This window comes from Equus caballus, chromosome 6 (assembly GCF_041296265.1).
Source record: "Equus caballus isolate H_3958 breed thoroughbred chromosome 6, TB-T2T, whole genome shotgun sequence".
Taxonomy (NCBI): domain Eukaryota; kingdom Metazoa; phylum Chordata; class Mammalia; order Perissodactyla; family Equidae; genus Equus; species Equus caballus.
In genome coordinates this window covers 25375669-25383986 of record NC_091689.1, presented here as the reverse complement: position 1 = coordinate 25383986, position 8318 = coordinate 25375669, and the positions used below count along the sequence as shown (strand labels likewise).

Here is an 8318-nt window from a genome sequence, read left to right as displayed (position 1 = left end):
TGAATAGAACAAAAAGTCTGAGTAACAGGGAACCCCTCCTGCCTGACTGCTGAGCTGGGACATCAACTTTTTCCCGCCTTTGAACTCAAACTGAGACTTCGACACTTCCTCGGTGTTGATCCTCCAGCCTTTGGACTGGAACTTCCACCATCGTTCTCCCGGGTCTCCAGCTTGTCAACTGCAGATCTGGGGACTTGTCAGCCGCAACAATCATGAGAGACAATTCCTTATAATAAACCTCAGATATATATTATATGTATACATAATAAATATATACTTATAATAAATGTATGCATATGTATAATAAATATATATGTATAATAAATCTCATATGTGTATATATATATACACGGTTCTGTTTCTCTGGAGAGTCCTCACTGACACAGGGGTCCAGCGCCCCGAGGCCACAGCTGGCTGACCAATGGTCCCCTGGCTCAGGCTTTAGCCCCGGCTCTCATCCAGGGCTTCCTGCATGGATACCTGGGAAACGCAGCTTGGTACCCATCTACCTGTTGCTCCAGCCCTGCTTCTGCCACCCCACGGGACAGCGTCCCTTGCCTCACCTGGTCGCCATCCCACAGCTCCTGGCCGCAGTGGCTGCTGCATGAATGCCCAGCCTGACCATTCCCCGACCCAGACACCACCATCCTCCCACAGTGGGCTCCCGCCCCACTCTCTTCAGGGGCTAGGCTCTGCCCTTGGCCGCATCCTGTTGCTGCATCAACCGTCTAGGCTAGTCCTGCCTGGGACGGGATGGGGATGACTCAGAGACCCCTGCTGGGGGCGCATTCATCTGTCCTCCAGGCCCTGATCCAGCGCAGGGCCACAGCCACGGGCAGAGCAGAACGCCCCCTGCTTCCAGCAGCTTGAGTTCTGGTGCGGGAGGGGGGTGTCCTTCCCACCTAGAGGGACAAAGACCATCGGGGTTGGAGTTCTGCCTCTTCTCCTTTCCAAAGCTCTCCTTGCCCCCCAACCTGTGTCCCAAGGCTCAGAGGGAAACCAGGGTGAGGTCAATCCATGCTGAGGAGGGTGAGTCTCGTGTGCACTTAGAACTCACCTTCCAAGTGAGTGAGACACGGGACGAGGCGCGTGGACCAACTCAGGGCGTCCTCTGGCGGAGGGCGGCCGGCCAGCCTTCCCCGCCTCTCTGGGTAAAGTGACGAGTGCAGATCACACTAGAGCTGTTTGTACTCTGGCGGAGTGAAAGGATGGACCGCCACCTCCTCTGAAGATAACAGGCAAGAACCGCCGGCTTCTATGGGCTGTCGTGGGTTAACCTCACCACCCGGATCCCTCACAAACCTGCCTCAGCCTCTGGCAAGGCTGGTAGAGCTCCTGGTGTGCGGGCTCACTGCTGGGGACGGCGGCGGGGAGAGAGAAGAACCAGCGGCCACATCTAGAGCCGTGGATGGTGAGTCAGCCACCCCACCGAGGACGAGGGCAGGAGGAAGTGTGCAGCGTGCATGAGGGGTCGTAGGCTCCCTGTGGAGGTCCCTCGTGGGCTCAGGGCATTGGAGAGGCTTCTGGAAAATATCAGTGGGAAAGCTGATTTCATGGCGGCCTGTAGCAGGAGGCCAGTGGAGACCATCCACCCATGCACGACCGAGCCTCGCAGCCTTGGGCCTCACAGCCACACACAGCTTCAGAACCTCTCAGACACCTTAGATCCCTTGCAACAGGCGGCCCCCATGCATCCACGTGTCCGTGGTCTCCTCAGATCCTCGCCTCCCTGTCCCGAAGCTGACTTCAGTTCAAATCGACAAGCTGTGGACAAGATTTGCGTGAGCTCATTCATTCCATTACTCCAGCACACAGGTGCTGCTGAAGCGAGCAAGCTCCTCGTCCACGGGAGTATTCAAGCCGCGACAAGACAGATGGGGTTTTCAGCTGGGCAGCTCTGCATTAGACAGGACAGCAAGCCCAGCAGCATCCAAGGGTCCTCCGGATAGAGATGCAGCCAAGCTGGGCTTACCTATGGGTAAGACAAGGATGCTGGTGGGCAAGAGGGCAGGGCAGAGCCAGCCACCTGGGCAGTGATGGCCAAGGGCTGCTCCCGGGGGGTCAGGCAGCACCAGGACCTGCAGACCTCTCTCTACTGAAACACAGCCTACCTCCTCGACCACAGAGGAGCAGCCCCTTGTCCAGGAGGACACTGTCCCTACTATTCCTGGTCCTCAGCTCAGCTGGGGAGCATCTCCAAACAGCAGAAGAATCCAACAAGGAATGCCCCCGTTTAACTGCCTCTGCGCCATCCAAACCAGAGTTATCTCCATTCCAAGCAAGGGAGAAGAGCAACAGCATGGTGAGGCCCCGCCAAGTAGAGGTCTTTCTCACCTGTGGCACCCCAACTGTCCCCACATCAACCCTGCAGAGTATTATTAGACTCTCCTTTTTAAGGAAGTTAATTTTCCCAAAGTCACACAGCCACCAGTGATCCAGAGGAAGGGTCCATGTCCACTGGGAACCCTGCCTGCTGTCCCGTTGTCTGCTCTCACTTCTTGCACAGAACGGGGTGGCCCATAGTGACGCTGAGTCAGCCCCGAGCTTCTCCCGGCTGTGTCCGTTCCCTGCCTGCCCTCACCCCCGGCCTCCGCCATTGAGGGAAATTTCCACTGAGGGTCCGAGAGGGAAGCTGAAACTGCTTCCAGTCAGTTTAGTGGGTATGGCATTTCCTTTTGGGGTGAAGAACATGTTTTGGAACTTGACAGAGGTGCTGGTTGCAACACATCGTGACCGTGCTCAATGCTGCTGAAACATACGCTTGAAAATGGCTAATTTTATGTTGAGTGAATTTCACCTCAATTTTTTTAAAAAAAATGGCTTCAAGCAAAATAACAGTTGGACCTCAGAGACAGGTCAGCAGAGACATCAGCAAACGTCTATGGAGCCAGGCCGCCCTGCTCTGTCACTCGCATCCATGAGCTGAGCCAGGGATAGCAACTGTCCCCATTTACAGTTGGGAAAATGAGGTCCATGGGTCCCCAAGGTCAAGTGTCACCCCACCACCGTCTAGCAGTGACCCTGAGCAAGTGACATGGTCCCAGACTCCTGGGAGATAGAGAGACAAGAGAAGACGGGGCTCTCAACGAGTTGCCCTCTGGGGCCGATGAGACACGTGTGAGCTGTGTGTCACTTGTGAATGGTCCCTGGGACCTGAGACATGGGGACCACCCAGAACGGGCCCAAGAGGAGTTTCTCGGGCGGGGTTCCTTGGAGACGTGGCGCTGCTCTGTGGCTGGGGAACCATGGATCCCTCTCAGTCAAGGTCCATCCAAAAAGCCAACACCCTGGCCCTGGGAGGGGGCTGGACGGTCTCAGCATCCAGACAATGGGAGAGCAAGGATTACATGTGAACATTCCTCCTGGTCCAGGATTCTGTGCTGAAGACATGACTCATTCCAAACCACAGAACCTTCAAGTTAGACAGATGGGGGAAAACGCGCTGAAATGTGCTTGTCTGCCTAATTTAGAATAATTGCGATCCCCTACATTAGGGCATCAGGCTTTCGGCATCTAGTGAGATGCTTGGGGTGAGAAGGGGAGAGCTTTCTGGCAAATTAAGATGAAGCTGAAAAGGCCAGTTTGCTGGCTTGTACCCAGCGCCTGTCATTTTCCCTTCATCCCCGTGTGGCTGTACCAGGCTACACGTCAGGCACAGCTCACCAGTCAAAAACAAATCGCTAGGAAATCAAAAGCTGAAACCCTAAAACGAGAGAGAAGAAGAGAAGCAGGCGGTGATGGCCCTGCTGGATCTGGGGGTGAGCACAGCCCCCCGATCCCTTTCTCTGCCCCCCACACCCGAATGTCCCAGAGAGATGCTGGCTTCACCTGGCTCTGTGCCTCCCATGCAACGGGGTCCGGAGTCACTCCAGGGTCTTCTTTATCCAGGTCTTGGCTCCCGGACGCCTCCTGCTATAGCAGAGTCTTGTTTTGCCAAAAACTCAAGGAAAGAGAATTTTACAGCTGGGACAGACAGCATGTCTCCAGTGTCAACAACCTCATGCCACAGATGGGGGAACTGAGTCTCCCCATCCCAGGCCCGAAGGAAGGAAACTGGGTCAAGATCACCAGAATAACTGAAACCCAGGCTTTCTCCTTGACGCTCTCTGTTGAGACCTGCTCCGTGAGCATCCAGAGGAGCCGGGGGCTCTCGTCCCAGCCACTGCTTGTCCCCATTTTATTTGCACAGATCCCCACCAAATTCCAAGTAACTACAAGCAATGTAGAAATAAAGACCAGGATGGCACACCAAGTTAGTCATCATTCTTGGAAGTCCCAAGTCTTCCTGACACCTTGAGACTGAGGATCCTTCTATTTAAACCACAAACTGGGAAGTCCCACACATGGCCTGTAGGGGCCGACCCTTCATCTTAGTCAAGCCATTGACTGGAACACCAACATCAGCAGCTCAACCACCACGAGATACAGAAGAGACAAAAGAACAGTCACCATGCCGTTTCCGTGGAAGCAGGGCTCTGTTGACATCCTTCCGAGCTCCTACTCAACCAGGCCCAAGGAGGAGCCCGCTCCCCCCGTGTTCCAACGCGGCTGCCATGAATTGAGCGGAACAAACCGCCTCTGCTCCTCTGTGGTCCAGCCACTGAGTCCCGACTCTCAGAGCCCCTGGGAGCCACCCTCCATGTAATTCAAGTTTTCCTTCCTGATGGGCGTAGAGGTTTTGGAACACAAAAGTGAGCAAGGCAGCAGTCACACCCAGGCGTTAATCGTTCTTCCAGCCTTGCTCTGAGTCACTTTGCAGTCTTGTCCATGCTGTTCTCAGAGCCCAGTGTGGGGCCTCACACAGCACAGGTGTTCCACAGGTGCACGCTGAATTGAACATCGCCTTGGACGCATTTGTAATTACTGTTTAGTTAGATAGCTTAGGCTGCCCTCTAAATTTTCATTGTTATGGATCAACCATCAATAGCCAATGACGTGCTGACGTGGTGGACCACGTGCGGGGCCAGGCTGGCTCCACCTGAGTCAGTTCCTGGACGTCCTCGTCCTGTTCCCATTTGTGGCACGTGAGGAGCAACAGCTGGGACTGGAGGTGGCGAGGCAGAGGAGCAGGGTCTGGCCTGGGCGCCACCACCTTCTTGATGAGAGACTTTGGATGCTCCAGGCCACTCTCCAGGCCTGGCTTTCCTCCTCTGCTACACACAACACAAGGGTCTCAGGTCCTCACAGGGTCCCAGCTGTCCCAGAAGGGTGGGCTGTCACTGACTGGCTGGCTTTCACAAGGCAAGGTAGTCAGTGATTGGTTGACTTTCCAGAAGAGTGTGATGTCACTGATTGTTACCTTCATAAGGGCGGAGCCATCACTGGTTGGCTGGCTCTCCAGAAGGGTGGTCTGTCACTGGTTGGCTGGCTCGCAGAAGCACAGGTACTGGCGGGAAGCTGTAACCAACTAGGGTCATTTTAAACACAGTCCTGATGATTAATTGATTAATTTTTGGCCATGGCCAAAATGCCATTGGCCTTTTCCCAAGAGGACAGCCTCTTCTTATGCACACACAGGCTTCCAACAACAACACGGTGAGGTGGCTACCTCCCCCACTGATACAACTGTTTGTCATCTTGACCTGAAACCCTAAGAGTTACCCTGGTCCTGCTTATACCTGGGCTAGGCGCTAACCAGGATGATGGTTGGCATTTTCTTTATTGGTAAGGTGACAGCCCAGCGTGTTGAACATACGTGGATGCTGGAGGCAAACCTCAGCTCTGCTCTTGCCTCCTCCACCTCATCTCCAGGAACCCCGGCTCATTCATCTGTGTATGCTGGCAATCACATTGCTCTCTGCTAGGACCGTGGCAAGGATTCAGTAAGACCACAAGTACAAGGGCTCAGCTGAGGAAGCCAGAGGGAGGGCCAGGCCACCACAGCTCATGTCTGTAGGAAGGCCCCCTCGCCAAAGGAACAGACATGCTTTGGCTGGTTGGCCCTATTTGTCAGATGCAAGGTTGCACTTAGGGAATCCTGCAGAACCCGAATTGGCTCACCTTGAGCAGCTATTCTTCTTCAGGACATGACTAGGACAGAGTTTCTTTCCCTCTCTGTTTCTGCTGGTGAGCAGTTCAGAAGGCACTGGAAATTTACGCCCTGAAGGGCGAAGTTCTCTCCTTCCAACGAAGATGTCCCCTTGCCGCCCACGCGCCACATCTGAATGCCATGTTTGTGTTGGATCATAATTAAGGCTGATCACGTTTTGTACCTAACGTGGAGTGACATCTTTTGAATCTCTGCATATTGCTGTTTTCACTGAGCCACATGTAACACTTCAGAGTGCCAAATGCTTTTTAAAAAATAGATCTGGCTCTGAAAGAGTGCTACAGAATAGCACTGATGGAATATGGCTTTTATGAAAACACAAAATGTTAACAGAAAAAAAAAAGAATTGAAAGAGTTCTTTGGAAAGAGATGTTTTGCAAAGAGCCGTTTGTTCTGGGCACAGATTTCCGGGGTGAAAGCAGTTGGAGAGGAGTCTTCCACGTGGTTTCCGGGTCTTTAAAATCCCGGTTCCCCAGACTGAGAGCAGTGTAGACCAGACCTCACTTCCCACAAAGTGGAAGAGCCCCCTGACTCTTCTGTGTTGTCCACACGTGGACAGGGTTAGAGAAACAAGATGTGACATCGGAGACCTCGGAAGTAGAAGCCACGCTCCCAGGTAGATCCTTTCCCGCTCACTGCTGGCCCGACAGGCCCCATCTTCCCATCGTCCACTAGCACTGTGACCCTCTTGGTCCCCGTCCTTCCGCCACGCAAGCCTTGCCAACCCGGCGCTGCGTTTCAGCTGGTTTTAGTCACTTACAAGCCATGGTTTTGAGCCTTAGAACATGCTCGTTGCTGCCCAGCGAGGTGTCTCCGTGTTCATCGTCTGCTCTTTCTCACTGTCCCCCTTCCCCTCGGAGACAATTCCACCACCTCCTTACGTGCCTGGAGACCCCACCAGCCTTCCCAAAGCCCTCTCTAGGTCAAAAGGGTTTTTGTCTCCAGGACAAAGGGCTTTGCTCTTCCATCGCAGGCTGCTCTTTGCCTTTGCTTCACCTTCTCCGGGCTTCCCTGGGACCTTACTCCACCAGGCATGCACCCTCTCTCCTGAATCTCCAAGCTCTCTTCTCTTATGGCTGTCTCCCCTCATCCTATAAATGCGATCCGTTATCCCATCACAGAAAACAAACAAGGCAAGACTATAGAGACAGTAAAAAGATCAGGGGGACCAGGGCTCAGCGGAAAGGGGAGAAGGATGTATGGTGGAGGACAGGTCAGTTTCGGGAGGCGAAACTATTCTGTAGGATGCTGCAATGGTGGATATATCACAGGATGCAGTCATCAAAACCCATAGAACTTTAGAGCACAAAGAGTGACGCCTAAAGTGAACTACGGACTTTAGTTAATAATAATCCATCAATATTGGTTCATGGGTTGTAACAGGCCTACTGCACTCACGCACGACGCTAACAAAGGAAACTGCGGGGGCGGCAACTCTCTGTACTTTTGGTGCCATTTTTCCATAAACCAAAACATGCTCTAAAGAAATTGTCTATGTAAAAAAAAGGCAACTGTTCCCTAGGTGAGTTTCAATTAAATGGCAGAGTGAGAATAGGTGTTTGGCTCACAGAAGCCAGTGGAAATCACGTTGGAGCTGGAGAAGCCCGCGCCACACAGGAGACCGATGCCGTCGCTGCAGGAACTTCTGCTAGAAAGGCCAGAATGTCTGCATCGAATGAGAGAAAAGAGACTGCTCCACAGCAGCCATTCTCTGAAGAGGAGCAGAGTTCAGAATTAGAGGGACGATGCCGTGGCCTCACCCCACCGATACCCTCGTCTCAGAGGCACCGGACAGGCACCAGGCAGAAGGGCAAATGCCAGGACCTCTCCAACACACACCGGGATGCAGGGAAAGCCAGCAGAGCAGGGGTTCCTCACAATGAGAGAGCAAAGAGAGAGAGGGAAAAAAGGTTTTTGTCAAGAGAAACTACAGGGCAGAAGACACAATCAACAAAAAGGGGCCCTCTGAGGTCAAGCAAGACGACATGACATGAGAACAGGATTGCTGAGCTCTGGACCATAAACCCTCCAAAGACCCAGGCCACTGAGGCCACTGACCCGAGAGGGGAGGCTGCAGCAGAGGAATTCTGCAGGGGGCCAGGTTTCCATTCCACGGAAGGGCATTCTCAGACACGCAAGATTTCCTCACATCGACCGCCCAGGAACCCCTCTCCCAAAGACCTTTCCAGAGGCATAGGCAATCCCACTCAAAGTGCAGTCAAAGTTTAAGAGTTAAGAGTGGGAGACACATGGGTAAAAGGTCTGCAAG

General features: G+C 53.4%; 1 long non-coding RNA gene across 1 annotated transcript; it reads right to left on the bottom strand.

Moving 5' to 3' along the window:
• Positions 1-223: 223 nt before the first annotated feature.
• Positions 224-5202, bottom strand: LOC138924604 (uncharacterized). Its single transcript, XR_011439593.1, has 4 exons — positions 3829-5202; positions 1661-1764; positions 1058-1523; positions 224-902 (listed from the first exon to the last, which is right to left on the bottom strand). It is a non-coding gene; the product is annotated as an uncharacterized lncRNA (long non-coding RNA).
• Positions 5203-8318: the final 3116 nt, after the last annotated feature.